We start from the raw sequence: 17,118 nt of genomic DNA on the forward strand, positions 1-17,118 counted from the left end.
CCCTAAAGATTTTTGTCCTTTTTTTCTAAATGTTTTAAAATGTTTACATTTCATATTCAGGTTTAGGTTAGGTTCTTTTATTTTTTTGGCCTATGAAATCCAATTACTTCAGCAGTTTTGTTGAAAAGTTTATTCCTTCTTCACCACGTTTGCACCTTTGTCAAAAATCAGTTCTGCGTCTTTGCGTGGGTCTTTCTGTGGGTTCCCTGTCTTTTGATCTGTGTAAATTTTACACTGCCAATACGGCTCAATTTTGATTGTGGTAGATTTACACTAAACCTTAATATGAAATAGCATGATTCCTCTCATATTACTTTTTCAGCGTTTCTAGGGCCTGTGCCTCTCAACGGAAATTTTAGCTAGACTAGAGCTAAATAAATTTTGGAGTATCATTTTATGGTTCTACGTTATTCCAACTATTGGCTATTATTTATAGCTCTTACTTTTGTTTGTTAATGCTTGCTCTAGGGTCTACTGTACACATCCTTACTTTATCAGTGTGTTTCTTCAGATAAGATTATACTTTACATATAACATATTTCCATTTTCTCTTTCCCATACTCTTATTGTTATCATATTTTTATATCTAAACATGACATAAATCTCACAATGTATACCTAAATATTTTCCCTCTAGACATTCAATTATTTTTAAAGATCTTTTTGAAAACGAAGCCTTTATATTTACTTCCCCCTTCCCCTTTATTTCATTTCTGGTGGTGGTGTCAGTCACTTAGTCATGTCCAACTCTTTGAGACCCCATGGACTGTAGTCCACCAGGCTCCTCTGTCGATAGAATTCTCCAGGCAAGCATACTGAAATGGATAGCCATTCCTTTCTCCAGGGGATCTTTCCAACCCACAGATCGAATTCAGGTCTCCCACATTTCAGGCAGATTCTTTACCATCTGAGCCACCAGGGAAGCCCTTTTTCATATCTAGCACTCTTCATTTCTCTGTTTTCAGATCCAGTTTCCTATCTATTGCCATCTCTCTTCTGATCAAGAAGTTCTTTAACAATTCTTATAGCCCATATCTTCTGGCAGTGATTTCTTTCACCTTTTGTTTGCTTGCAAAGTTATTATTTCACTTTAATTTTTTAAAACACTTTTTCTGAGTATATACATCTGTGTTGTTGTTTATGTTCCTCCATTGTTCTCTGGATTCCAAAGTTTCTAGTGAGGTAAACACTGTTTGTATTTAATCCCTCCTCTGACCTCCTCTACTGTTCTCCCCCACCCCCCACAACCTCTGGCTGCCCTCAAGATTTCCTTTTTACATATTACTTTTAGTGGGCTTTCCAGGTGGCACTAATGGTAAAGAACCAGCTTGCCAATGCAGAAGACATGAGACATGGGTTCGATCTCTAGGTTGGGAAGATTACCTGGGAGAATGTCTCTAGATGTGTTTTCCTTTCTTGTTACTTGGAACTTTCTGAGATTTTTGCGTGTATGATTTGATTCTCTTCATTACTTTTGGAAAATTCTTGACTATACCATCTTCAAATTAGTTTTTCCCCCTTCTCTCTTCTCCCTTTGAAGCTTCAATTTTATATACATATTAGACTGTTTGATATTGTCCCAGAGTTGGATCCTCTATTCTGTGAGTTTATTTTCACTAATTTTTTTTCTGTGTTTATAGTTTGAATAATTTCTATTGAACCATCTTCAAGTTCATTAACTTTCTTGTGCAGTGTACAGTCTGCTGATAATCCTATTGAAAGAATTTTTCATTTCTAATTATATTTTATTTCAGGAGGATCTTATAGGTTTTTAAATATTAAATGTGAAATTTCAACTTGTTACTTGGCTTGGATATTTTATATTATATACTCAGTTTCACAACAAAGGTAAGCATTAGTATTATCATCATGTTATGAGTGAGACACCCAAACTTTGTACTGTAGTTTAAGTAATTTGCCTAAGAGCATATAGTTCAGTTCAGTTCAGTTCAGTCGCTCAGTCGTGTCTGACTCTCCGTGACCCCATGAATCACAGCACGCCAGGCCTCCCTGTCCATCACCAACTCCCGGAGTTCACTCAAACTCATGTCCACAGAGTCGGTGATGCCATGATGAGTCAAAAAGCTAGGAGTGAATCTCAGCAGCCTAGCTTTAGTACCTATATGACTAATCACTGTGACTATCTTGCTGTGACTGAAAAGTAGCTCTATCTTTATGTATTATGAAATGTCCAAATGCTAAGTCAAAGGACACTCTAGACCTAAGATTTTTAGCAACTACCAAAAGCACTTGATAAATGCATCATTATAGCAAATGGAATATTATAGTTAGGTTTTCTCAGTGTATTAGATTAAAATTCTTAATAATTGTTTAATAACTTGCATGCTGCAATCTATTTAAAATGTCCTAAAGATACCATTCAGTTATCCAATTATCTTAACATAATGAGTCTAATTTTAACTTCTATGAAAATACTTATATTTAAATCTGCTATTTAATAATGTACTATGTCAAAGACAATAACATACTTTGTGGGGGGAAAGTTTAAGGAGTGTTTATAGACTTAGTCAAAATCCCATTTGTGATAACAGTTATGAGGAGTCAGAGCTGCATATAACATTAAAAGATTCTTAGATTTTGACTATTATCACCACTCTGTAGTAAAGATAAGCCATGACCAGACATTATAAGAATTATCACATGGAAATAAATGGCACGGCAAGAAGTTCCTTATACTAAGGTAGAACACTGGCTGAGGGTGTGACTCTCTCCTAGATCAATATTGTGAAACTCGTGTGGTTCTGGGCACCACTCATAGTCTAAAACACCCTCCTTCTTATGAGCTACACAAACCTCATCAGTCTTGCTTTTGTAAGAGGGAAGGGAGATGCTGGGAGTCATGTCTGTTCATATCCTTGGTGGATATTTTGTCAGTTTGTGCCTCCACCTATTTGGTAGTACTTGAAGAATTATACACATGTATTTATGAAGCATATAAGGGCTTCCCTAATAGTTCAGCTGGTAAAGAATCCACCTGCAATGCAGGAGACCCGGGTTCAATTTCTGGGTTGGGAAGGTCCCCTGGCAGAGGGCATGGCAACCCATTCCAGTATTCTTGCCTGGAGAATTCCATGGACTGGGGAGCCTGGCGGGCTACAGTCCATGGGGTCACAAAGAGTCGGACACAACTGAACGATAAGCACAGCACAGAGGAAGAATATACAGGAACATGCTGAGATCAGCCAGAGCTCAGTTTGGGATTCAAGCAAGAGATCAGCTTTATGCTATTGCTTAATGACAGATCCCTCGCCCGTGATGCTGCACTGAATGAACTGTTCTTTGGTATTAATTCCCAGAGTAGCATTTGGGCCTTTCATAATTTCCTAAGAAAGAAGAAAACTGTGGTCCTTGTGCTTTGAAATGTTTTCCTCATGGAGCCTAACGGTATATGATGCAGATGTCTTCTTCTCTGCCCAGGCTTACAGCTTCCTGGGAGGAAAAAAGCAATTCTGTCAGTGCAGATCTCAGCCCTTCCCATGGGCAGTGATGAGAGTACCTGTGCGGGACTTGAGCCAGGAGTGACACCCTAGAACCTCAGTGGGAGAAGATGATGAGCACGTGTGGGCAACCTCTCTTGTTTTCCTGCCCATTGTCTCTCTTGTACTGTGCCCCTTAGGAATGTTTTTGAAGAAACATTTCTTGGTTTCCATTTTAAAAATATGTCAATGGCTTAAGGGTAAAATATAGTATTAAAGGAAAAACAATTTGAAGGTAAACTTTTTTAAACTGAAGCGAGCAGTAATATAGACTGAAGTAAAGAGTCAGGATTTAAACCAGTTAGGTAGATTCTTCTACCTAAACTATTTAAAATTGTTCTAGTTAAACAGTAAAAAGGGCTTCCCTATGCTGGTGGCTCAGACGGTAAAGCGTCTGTCTACAATGTGGGAGACCTGGGTTCGAGCCCTGGGTTGGGAAGATCCCCTGGAGAAGGAAATGGCAATCCACTCCAGTACTATTGCCTGGAAAATCCCATGGACAGAGGAGCCTGGTAGGCTACAGTCTATGGGGTTGCAAAGAGTCGGACACGACTGAGCGAATATTATTATTATTATGCTGGGCTCAGATGGTAAAGAATCTGCTTGCAGTGCAGGAGATGAGGGTTCAATTCCTGGGTTGGGAAGATCTCCTGGAGAAGGGAATGCAACCCACTCCAGTATTCTTGCCTGGAGAATTCCATGGACTGAGGAGCTTGGCGAGCTACAGTCCATGGGTTCACAAAGAGTCAGATGTGACAGAGCGACTAACAACAATACAACAAACAATATAAGATACATATTTTAGGAAAAAAAAAAACAACTTCTCAGTCAATGTTGAAAATGAGGCAATGAAGAGTTAATGAGAATATAAAATAAAACTTATGTTAAGCAAGAAATGTGCAATCACTCATAAAGTCATACAGAAGCTTTATCAAAGTATTTTCTCCTTTTTTGGTAGTGATCCTATTCAAATCTTGAGTAATGAGTTACTCACAGTACTTTATAATATATCAAAGAGAATTTGACTTCCTTGCAATAAAGGTGATATTTATATTTCAGTCAAATACACTCTTCATTTAAGAATGAAGATTCGAAGGTGATCCAGAATTTCCAATGGATAAAAAACAATTTTTAAGTAAGTCTGGATATGAACATATGGATTGGTTTAAAAACTGTCACAGTTTTTCAATTAATTGGTTTTTTTCAATTAATTGGTTGGGAACATTATCTCTGCAATGAAAGTTGTTATAGTCCTGCTTAAAACAATACTTTTTAATGTATAATTTATCTTGGATCAAAGGTTTTCCAAACCCAGCTGGCCATCAGAATCACTTTAGCAACAGTATTTTTTGGATTTCAGCTGTGCTTGTGAAGCACTGCCTTGGGTCACCTAGTTCAGCTTCCTCCTTTAACAGAATGACTCAGAAAACTTCGTCTCAGTCATATGACAGATCTTCTTAAGCCAAGCTGAATAGTTTCCCATCCCCACCCCAACCTCTAAGATTCTTTTGTTCCCCTTTTCACATTGATTGTTCTGACATACTTCCATTTCCACAAGGGAATCCACTGTGAACTTGAATAATTCCAAAGGACAGTGGATCATATTTCCTTTCTCAACCTGTTATGCTATGAACAGAGATGTTCCTGTTTTCCTGTCAGAGATCAGTATAGAAAACAGCAGTGTATAACCCAGTTGTTTGCAATCTTTTTTTTTTTTATCCAATTTTTCAAGTGAAGAGAGACAACCACGCTATATGAAAATACAACCATGACACATATGAAACACATTATAAACCTCAAATGAGCATAGACTAAACAATATTATTGAGTTTCCTACTATCTACAATCATATCTAACTGTCTAAAAAGTTTATGTTTCTGTATGAAGAAATCGATCAAAGAATTAGAGCAAGAATGTGCTCAAATGCAAGCAAACTTTCTATTTTGCTTGCAAAAATGGTTCAGAGTTCCTGTGTATTCTTTATCTGGATTCTTCCATCGATAATATATTATATAGCCATAGTATACTTACTAAAACCAGGAAGGTGATATTGGGACAGTTATAAAAAGCTATAGAACCTCTTTGTATTTCACAAGTTTTTCATACACTTCATATTTTAATAGTTCTATGAAACTTTATCACACACATAGATTCATATAACCACCACCACAATCAGCATACAGAACTGTTTCATCACCTGCCCATCACTCCCTCACCTAAAACTGTCACCTACTCTCCTTTTATAACCACACTTTTCCCACAAACCAAGCCCCAAGTTGCTACAAGGATAAAAGAATTCATAAATAATTTCAATTTAAAAACTCAATGTCATTGATTAGATATATATATATATATATTAATTCATGAAATCATTTAGCTTTGTGTTGAAAAAAGCCAGTGACTACTTTTAGTGTAATCATGAAATGTAAGGCAGCAATTTCCCTTTTCTCCTCTGATTATTATGTAAACAAGATGAACACTAACAAAATCTGCATGCTTCATTTTCAGTGAAATTAGAAGACAGGTAATTCAGACTCCTTTAAAAAGGTAAGGTCTGCCATGACAAGTAAGAGTGCCTCTAATTTTTTTGCAATGAACAGCAGCAAATATTGTTTCAGGGAAAGTAGATAGCAGGATGGTCCAATGACAACAGATCCCAGATAACAACAACAACAATAATAACAAAAAACATCAAAAGTGTACTTTCTTAAGGTAAGGGATCACACTGAGGCAATCAACTTATATCTGCTGTATACCCAGAGAGCTAATGTTTAATGTCATTTTTAAAACTTAGAAACCTGGATGCAATTAGTCATTTCCTTTATTGTTGCTGGTCGGTTGCTAATTCATCTCCGACTCTTTGCGACTCCATGCACTGCAGCACACCAGACTTCCTGTCCTTCACTATCTCCCGGAATTTGCTTAAGTTCATGTCCATTGAGTCAGTGATACCATCCAACCATCTCATGCTCTGTTGCCCTCTTCTCCTCTTTCCCAGCATCAGGGTCTTTTCCAGGGAGTTGGCTCTTTGCATCAAGTGGCCAAAGTATTGGAGCAGCTTCAGCATCAGTCCTTCCAATGAATATTCAGGGTTGATTTCCTTTAGAATTGACTGGCTTGATCTGGCAGTCCAAGGGACTCTCAAGAATCTTCTACAGCACCACAATTTGAAAGCATCAATTCTTTGGTGCTTCAGCCTTCTTTAATGACCCCAGAAAGATTTTTTTAAATTTAAGCATCTGATTTCCATAGAATAAATATAGCCATCTTGGGAAAGAAAACAAAAAGGAGGCAAGAATAGATCGTTTTACAGAGGAATTCTATCTGATACTAAGCAGAAAAATCCAATGTTTTAAAAACTGTTCTAAAATGCTATTTAAAAATACTTCCAGATACTTTACATGTAGTCTTCACACTATATGTTTCCAATATACATGAATTTAGTTATTACAGTTTAGTTAAATAACACAAGTTCCTCAACAGCAGGGTTAAACTTTCAGTCACCATGATGTATTAACTATGAGTAATTATATAGGTAGAAACTTCATGGACAGGACTTTAGTCCACAAATCAACATGCACATAACAGATATGCATTGTGATCAGTGACCATCATATCCTCTCTTTCAAAGTCTGTTGGTAGGTGGTCAATTGGTCACTATCTGTTACTCATTTCATACACAGACAGAAACTCATGCAATTGTGTTGCTTCCTTATCTCCCAGTGATAAACCTATAAGACATTTTTCAAAACTGGATTATGAAATGAAGAAATTGGTGAATAAAGATTTAAGTGTGGCAAAGTCACACCATGGAAATTGATGATGTTAGAGTGGATTGGATGTAATTAGAAGATGTGAAAATGCAACATTAAAGCAAAGATAGGATGAGATCCAGATCTGCATGATGTTATGGAACATACCATGTTGAAAAAGTTTGATAACTATACAAACAAAGCTAAACTTTCTTGAACATCCTTTGGTCTAAAATGTACTAGGGACTTCCCTCATGGTCCAGTGGTTAAGAATCTATGCTTCCACTGTTGGGGGCATGGGTTTGATCCTTGGTTGGGGAGCTAAGATCCCATATTCTATTCCTTGATACCAAGAAAAAAAATTGATAAATGTACTAAGCAAACAGAAAGCCACAATGATTTAAATACAGCATTTGCATCTGCTTTTAAGTGGAGAAGCCTGGTAGGCTACAGTCCACGGGGTCGCAAAGAGTTGGACACGACTGAGCGACGGAACGGATATAGAAAATCCCAACCAGTTTAGCTAGGATTCAAGCTAAAAAGCTAGAATTAGTTGCTGCATTGAAAGAAAACAGGGATCATGAGGAGACTGAAAAAAGACCTTTCACAGTCAGTAAAGGATTGTTTTGGTCATCTCAGCAGTCAGTGTGAATTGACTTATGTGAAGTTATCTGGTGAAACTGTGAACACAAATATTTACACTGCTATGAAATTTACACCCATATTCCAAGAATTATTAAGATCACTGTGTAAGGTTTCAGTATGCATGGTAATTTTTACAGTTTCACACTGCAGCATAAAGTGAGGACTGCCTGTATAAACCTATCCCAAATCATGGCAAAGCTTATGTGAAAAAGAAATTAACAGACCAATAGACTGATCTCACTTATGAATTTTTGATGCAAATGATCTTAGGTAAATATTAGCAATCAGAAGCCTGCACCACATTAAAAAATATTTTATTATAACCAGTAGGGTTATTCCAGAAATTCAAGCAAGACTTAATATCCAGAAAGCTATTAACCTAGTAGTTCTTTTCATTACATATCTAAAAAGAAAAGCATGTATATTTCATGGCTACTGAAAAGGCAGATGACTCATGACAACAGTTCTTTAGAAGAACACTGCAGAAATAGAATAAAATTTTTTTCTTAGTATTCAAATCAGCTTTATGCTTAATAAATATGAGTTACTTTGCCACTAATTCAGAATAAGTCAATAAAATTCACTATCACCACCATTATAAAAGTTATTCTGATGTTAGTACCAACACAATTAGAAAAAGAAAAGGTTGAGTTTGTAAAGAAGGTAAAGCTACTACTGTGTGCAGACAATGTCATATGCTTGGAAATACTCAGGTGAATCAACTGAAAAAGTACCACAGACAATTAGAGATTTTAATAAAGCAATGAGGGGCAAAATTAATACATACTTTCAGTAGCTTTCACATATACAAAAAATAACCAACAGGGACAAATAATGAAAGTGCACTAAAATGGCATTTTTTTTTTTTTTTTGGTCTTTCAGAATGGCTGAAATCCAATTTGATATTTTAAAAATCTTTTTAAGTCCATGAGAAAGTAGGCATGCTCCTATATCACAGATAGGCATAAAACTGTGGCAGTCCCTACAGAAAGCAGTTTCCTAGATAAGAAAACTGTAAACTCTTTGACTCTTTGATCCAACAATCCCACTTCTGTCTGCAGATATGCCTATACATGTTTGAAATGATGAAGGTTCATGTTTATTCATTGAAGAAGCGTGGTTTGAGTAATAGAAAGAGAGTTGGCAGACGAAAATGAAAGCAAAGCAAAGAAATGAAAATGGAAATGAAAAAGAAGTTTGGAAAACATGTCCATAGGTAGAATAAATAATAAATTATTGCCTATCCATACAATGAACACTGCAACTAAGAATGAGGCAGTTCTATGTACTAACATAACACTAAGTAATTGCCAAGATATTTTGTCCTGTGAGGAAAAAACTTAGTGCTGAACAATGTGCCTGTTTTGTTGTTGTTTGGTCTCTAAGTCTTGTCCAGCATTTTTGCAAGCCCATGGACTGTCACCCGCCAGGCTCCTCTGTCCATGGGATATCCCAGGCAACAATACTGGAGTGGGTTGCCTTTTCTTCTCTAGGGGATCTTGCCAACTCAGGGATCAAACTGGCATTTCCCGCTTGGCAGGCAGATTCTTTACCACTGTGACATCTGGGAAGCCCTGTAATATCTTTTAGTTATTTACCAAGTGAGCTTATTCCCAATTCATAAAGAAAAGCCAAGGAAATAAAAAATGTGTTTAACTTATCCTTTAGGTCAATATTTTAAAATATTATTCATTCACTATAAAACCATCTCTTCTTTTCCCTGCAAGTAAGTAGGCTTCATTTGCCAATGTGTACATCAGAAGGAACCATGCCATGATGACTCATTAGGACATCACTTCAGTGTACCCTGGTTGCAACCCATGAATAAGCTGAGGATGTGAAACTGTTTCCTGCTTGGGCTTCAGGCCTGGAGAAAGGTGTGAACTTTTCGAGTTGGCCTTAATTTCAAATCCAGAATCTATTTCCTAGCAGTATGACTGTAGGCAAATTGCTTAACCTCTCTTAGCTTCCATTTCCTTTTCCCAAAAAGAAGATAATAATACCTTCTCTAGAACGTTGGAAAGATCAAAGGAGTTAATATGTAAAACCCTTGCTAAGGCACAAAACAAATGTGAGTTGCTTTTTCCTTATTTTTTCCCCATAGGATTTGACAAATTTAACAAATGATGTTCTAAATTAACTGCCTTGAATCAAATAGCTGTCTGTAATGCATTCATTAAAAACTTTTATTGTGACTGATGATGACTGAGTGTGAATAGTTCTGATTTAACCCTTAGCCATATCAGATTTTTGCTTTTTCTGGTATTGTGATTAAGACTAGAGATACTGCCTATGCATGTTCAATCTTGGTAACTAATTGAAATAAACAGGATATTCCTTCATGAAATGTTGACTGATTGCTAGTTTATGGATTTTGTAGAACAAGTTAATTCCATCAAAATAGCTAAATGGACTTTTGTGTGCAGATTCTTTTTCCCCCTGACTAATCAGGATTAATTGTAGTGTATACAGCTATAGACTTTGATTTAGTGACTAGGGCAGCGCAAAATGTTATACCTCATAAATGTCATGTTAATAATGAAGGTAAAGTAGAGATAAATAAGAAATAGACAAAAGCAGATTAAAGGCCAGAGTGGCATTAGCAATAAGCTTTCTCTTCAAAGACTAATAAATATTCTGAAATATTCTACTTAGGAAAATGAAACCTCAGGTTAGGTTCTTCAGTGGGACCCTGTGATTTATTTGGGAATCCCCATGAACATATTGCTGAGACTTGTAGAAACGTGATGAAACTTAACAGCTGTTGAGATTTACAGATGAGACATAGGTACACACTGCTTCAAAGTGATAGTACTTGCTCCCTCAATTAAATTTCTGAAGTATTTTGAAATTTCAAGTCATAAGTGAATAGTTATCTTTGAGAACAATCTCTAAGGAAAATAGTATTGCAAGATTTGTGTTTGGTTTAGCACAGTACCACAATTTGAAAAAGCCAAAGGGCAATGCAGGTTGTAATATAGACCAAATGAACAAACTTAAAATTTCTCTTTCTTTTCTTCATCTTGCCTTTGTTGGATGAAGGCACTTTTCACCAAGTTCTGAGAGAAAAAAAATGTCTTTAGAACCACACTGACTGATAATAAGGTCATAAATGTCCCACTTACTGTCCCTAAAAAAATTATTTAAAAATAGGATATACAGAAAGCAGAAAGGACCAGGGTTATTATTTTCAATTTTATTTGCAGTAAAAGCTTTATTTTTTTCCTATGAAAATAACCTTCCCTTGATATGCATTTACCATTCTTATTAGCCTTTTATAGGGAACTTGTGCCTGCAGTGAAGGTGAATTCTTCAAATCAAATTACAAACAGAAAAGCCAGAGTAAAAGAGGGGAAAAAAGTCACAGTAAAAATCATGTAAGAGGCACGAAGTCTCTTACAGAGCAGATAGTTGTAAGCATCACTTGTATTTGTATTCTCTTTCAATCTGAAAGCAAAAATCACCATCTACCTTCACAGATTAAAACGTTAACCCTTTGGAATCACTGGAAGGAAAATTAAACAGTACCTATCAGTTTTCTACAGCAAGGGACTGAGCATTTTTCTTTTCCTTCTTCATTGCAACAAATTTTAATATTTTTCCCAAAGGAGAGTTCTTTTGAAGACACAGAGTGAGTTGGTTATCCCAGGAATTTGAGGAGCTAATTGGCAGGAGATGACACCCTTGCTGCTCCCATGATTGTGGGGAGTTAACCCTGTAATGGCTTCAGGGGATGCAACCATCTGGTTTTACAGTTCATTACGCTTTCACTCCCAGGGGCAACACATTCTATAAGGAGTTGCTCTTTGCTTGCTGAGCAGTTTAGAATAGAAACTAACAATGGGATTAACTTCATTTTGCTGCCCTGTAGGTTTCCGTCCTCAGAATGCCCTCAATTTGAAGAATAGTAACATCAGTTTAGGAGTTGGGGAAATGAAAAGGAACAGCAGGCAAAACACAAGGGTGTTAAAGCAATCAGAGGATGAATTTGCAAAGAAATATCCTACTTAGGACAAGGCCAATAGTCAAAGGCCGAAACACAGCCTCTGCAAAGTGAACATCAGATTCACAGTGGATAGTCAGAGGACAGTCAACACTTAGGAAGTGACCAGAATGAAGAGATCTTTTCCTTGAGAATTCATGAATTTGGGTTAAAGGCTATTTTAGTGGTTTTCTTTCTTCTTTAAAAAAAGGAAATATCTTGTAAGTTATGGAGTCTCCGGGTACTTCCTCAGCTTAGTAGCTATGGAGAGCATACTGTTTACCAAGTGTTTGTATGCCTGGCTTTGTGCTAAGTGGATTGGATGCAGTTAACTTTGCATTTAATCCTTACAAAATTTTATGAAATACATTTCACTTCCCACATTTTATGAATTAAGGAAATAGTTTTAGAAAGGTTTCATAACTTGTTCGTTGTCAACAAAATAAGTAAAAAGACAGAGCCAAGAGTTTGTATGTCACTATTGAATATTAAATTTACATTGAAGGAAAAGCTGAAGAAATAGGTGACAATTTAGTGTCTATGGACAACAGTCAAGCAAACCAAGATTTTAAAATGTGGGGGGGAAAAGTACAGGGTGACTTAACTGTGGTCTTCCCCAGTGACTCAGATGGTGAAGAATCTACCTGCAATGCATAGTATCTCCAAATTCATAAAATCCACAAGGAAATATTCTGTAGTTATTCCATAACTTTACATAGAGAAGAAGAAAAATGGGTACAAATTGCATTAAACATGTTTAGTATTAATAAATGGTTTTTGTAGCAGGAGAATTTAAGGCTGATAATCTTTAGAAAATTTTTTAAAAATGAAAATATATTATTTTGCTGCAAAAGATCTGCCTGTAAGGAGGATTTGAGAAGAAATGATCTCTTAATTTTTATCTTTAAATTATGAGATGGGCTTTCCTGTTAGCTCATTTGGTAAACAATCCCCCTACAACGCAGGGGTCCCCAGTTCTATTCCTGGGTGGGGAAGATCCGCTGGAGAAGGGGTAGCCTACCACTCCAGTATTTTTGGTCTTCCCTTGTGGCTCAGTTGGTAAAGAATCCACGTACAATGTGGGACACCTGGGTTAAATCCCTGGGTTGGGAAGATCCCTTAGAGAAGGGAAAGGCTACCCACTCCAATATTCTGGGCTGGAGAATTCCATGGACTGTATAGTCCATGGGGTTGCAAATAGTTGGACACGACTGAGTCACTTCCACTTTCACTTTCAATTATGAGGTGGGAAAAGTGGTGAAAGTGAACCATGGGCCAGATGATCACATGATTTTCTTCTTGCTTTCTCAGATATGTAGGCAGAGACCTTCAGTCCTCAAGGAAACCTCCAGGAGTCCCACAAAGTTTTGGAAAGTGAGAATCTGGCTGGCTGTTAACAGAGCTTTGAATGTGGAGGGAGAGGAACAGTTACCATAGGCATACCATAGGTTGTCTTTGAATATAGGCAAGAACTAAGATGAAAAAATGATGAGCTATTATATAGAAACTGATTTTGGAACAGGGCCCTGATACACACTCAGTGTCATTTACCAAGACAAAACAAAACAAACAAAACATCAACTAAAAAACAATACACAATTGAAAGTGTTTTCATTCATTAAAACTACAACCAAAATATGTGTTCCTGCCTTTTCACAGCAATCCAACAATTAGCAACGAGAAATAAGGTGTTGTTAATTGCCTTTTAGTGGCACTTAAGGATTAATGGTGGGCTTCCAAGGTGGCACTAGTGGTAAAGAACTAGCTTGCCAATGCAGGAGACAGAAAAGACATGGGTTTAATCCCAGGAGATCCTCTGGAGGAGGGCATGGCAACTCACTCCAGTATTCTTGCCTAGAGAATCCCGTGGACAGGGTTGCACAGTCAGGCACGACTGAGATGACATAGCCTGAACACATGAATTTCATTATATTCCCACTCATCAGGTGACATGAAATCTCAAACATTTATAAAGAAGAAAATAATCAGGCAAAATGAAGAGAGAAATTTTTTGACTATTCTAATATTGACAGAATTTAATTTTATGACAGCAGTTGATAGTCTGTTTCCATTTTGTTCAGGTCAGCCTTCCTATAACCTTGGGCTGTGGCAATATTGCTTTGTGTTTTCCATCCTATAACTCAGTCTTTTATTGATTTTGGGGAGCCCTGATCATTTGGATCCCTAGAGTTAACTTGTCACTTCTTTCCTTTCTTTCAGCTTAAACTTGAGGACCACACCCACCCTTCACATGCACTCAGTTCAGTTCAGTCGCTCAGCCATGCCCGACTCTCCGCGACCCCATGTATCACAGCACACCAGGTCTCCCTGTCCATCACCAACTCCCGGAGTTCACTCCAACTCATGTCCATCGAGTCGGTGATGCCATCCAGCCACCTTATTCTCTGTCCCTAGGTACTAATAAATAGTTTCAAAGTGTTCTTTAATTTTATTCAGACTGGGAAAGGCATATATTCCCTGAAGATGCTCAATCAAAATAGAAAAGCCAAAGTTTTAGACATATATTTTCCCCCTACCCAGAATATGCTTGTATCTCCTTTACTATGAAATAGTCTATTTCAATTAGTAACTGATACAGGATTCAAGAACAAATTCCCCCCCATAGAAGGTTCCAATGACATTCTAGAATTCAGTATTGCTTTGCATCCCTGCCCCCCATAAGCTTTTTCATATTGTTAAGTTTTCTTTACAGTAAATACATTGCAGGCAACTCAGACATAAAAGAACATTAAAGGAAAAGACATACATTTTGCCCAAGGCACTTTAATTGATCTAAACAAAGGCTGGGCTCCAAGCAAATGTACCTTTGGAGATCAGAAGACTGTTGCAGCTGTTGGCAAATAAGTAGGTTTTGGGAATTCACACATGGGGAGGCCTGCTATGGGTGCTCAGGCCCCTTGCATTTTGTCAGTGGTTGTTGAGAAATCAAAACATTTAAATTCTCATGGAAATTTGCCTGAAGCAGGCATGAACATACTGAGGTGTAAAATAATGATTAGTTCATGACTAGAAGTGTTGCCCTGGGATTTTTTTGGTCTGTTTTGGATTAGCCTTAATGGGAGCAAAGAATACAAAGGATTTTCTCAACAAGTACAGAGTTGTATTTCTCACAGAATATTCAAACTATCTCCTTCCATCAGAAAAAGGGCGTGGGCTAGGCAGTGAGACTAGAGCTCTGTGAAAGGAGCAGCTTAAAGCCCCTAGGTTGAAGACTCTTTTGAAATAAAGTTAAGGCCAGTGAGTGTTTCAAAACATCCCTGAAACTCCTAGTGTTCTTCAAAGGACCACAGTCTCAGGGCTGGCAGGACATTCTGCTGGATCTTAGAAGAACTAAAGACTGTGGTGTTACTTCTACCTATGAGAGCCATAATCACCTAATCAAATCAAGCCTAGGTCAGGTTTTATTTTCTGCAAACCCAATTGAATGATCAATACACAGTTCTTTTCCTTTCCTCTTTTTAATTGGTTAGTTGTTGTTGTTTTAGTCGTGTCCGACTCTTTGTGACCCAAGAGGCTCCTCTGTTTATGGGATTTCCCAGGCAAGAATACTGGTGTGGGTTGCCATTTCCTTTTCTAAGGGATCTGAAGACAAAATAAAAGGTAAAACAAAATAAAATTTCACAAATTCCTTCTATTCTGATATTGAACCTAATTACCCCTGATTTTTTAAAGACTGTTTATTTTTATTTTTTGGCTGTGTTGAGTCTTCATTGCTGCGCATGGACTTTCACTAGTTGCAGTGAGCAGGGTCTACTCTCTAGTTACCGTGCACCAACTTACTGCAGTGGCCTCTCTTGTTGGGAAGCATGGGCTCTAAGAAAGTGGGCTTCAGCAACTGCAGCACATGGGCTGAATAGTTGTGGCCCAAGGGCTTAGTTGCTCTGTAGCTTGTGGGATCTTCCCAGACCAGGGATTGAACCAGTGTCCTTTGCATCGCAAGGCAGATTCTTAACCACTGGACCAGCAGGGAAGCCCAAACCTGATTTTTTGAAAAAGAATTTCTTCTGTCTTCTGTTTAGAAAATGTAGTGAATATATGAGGCTGATTTAAAAAAAAAACAACAACTCATATTTAGGCAAAGGATCTGAATAGATATTTCTCCAAAGATGATATACAGATGACCAACAGGCACGTGAAAAGATGCCCAACATCACTAATCATTAGGGAAATGAAAATCAAGATGACAATGAGGTATCACCTCACACACAATAGGACAGCTACTATAAAGAAAAGAAAATAAAAAACTTTGTCAAAGACGCAGAGAAATTGGAACCTTTGTATATTGTTGATAGGAATGTAAAATGATGAAATTACTATGGAAAACAATGGTCATTCTTCAAATAATTAGAATTATCATATGATTTAGCAGTCTCACTTCTGGGTATATCCAAAAGAACTGAAAGCAGGAGCTGAAGAGATACTGTGCTCCTATGTTCATGGCATCACATGACTATTCATAATAGCCAAGAGGTAGAAACAAATGAAGTATCCATTAACGGATGAATGGATAACAAAAGGTGGTATAAATGTACATTGGAATATTATTCAGTCTTGCCAACAAAGGTCCGTCTAGTCAAGGCTATGGTTTTTCCCGTGGTCATGTATGGATGTGAGAGTTGGACTGTGAAGAAAGCTGATCGCCGAAGAATTGATGCTTTTGAACTGTGGTTGGAGAAGACTCTTGAGAGTCCCTTGGACTGCAAGGAGGTCCAACCAGTCCATTCTAAAGGAGATCAATCCTGGGTGTTCATTGGAAGGACTGATACTAAAGCTGAAACTGCAATACTTTGGCTACCTCATGCGACGAGTTGACTCACTGGAAAAGACTCTGATGCTGGGAAAGGTTGGGGGCAGTAGGAGAAGGGGACGACAGAGAATGAGATGGCTGGATAGCATCAACTACTCTGTGGACATGAGTTTGAGTGGACTCCGGGAGTTGGTGATGGACAGGGAGGCCTGGCGTGCTGTGGTTCATGGGGTCGCGGAGAGTCGGACACGACTGAGCGACTGAACTGAACTGAACTGAACTGAAAAAGGAAGGGAATTCTTACAAAAGTCAAACCATGAATGAATGTGTCCCAGTGGCAAAGCCAATCACAAAAAGGACAAACACTATATGATTCCACTTAGATGAGGGGTCTGCTGCTGCTGCTGCTAAGTCGCTTCAGTCGTGTCTGACTCTGTGCGACCCCATAGACAGCAGCCCACCAGACTCTCCTGTC

This window comes from Moschus berezovskii, chromosome 19 (genome assembly GCF_049115385.1).
Source record: "Moschus berezovskii isolate FMDL1 chromosome 19, NW_MosBer_1.0, whole genome shotgun sequence".
NCBI classification, from domain to species: domain Eukaryota; kingdom Metazoa; phylum Chordata; class Mammalia; order Artiodactyla; family Moschidae; genus Moschus; species Moschus berezovskii.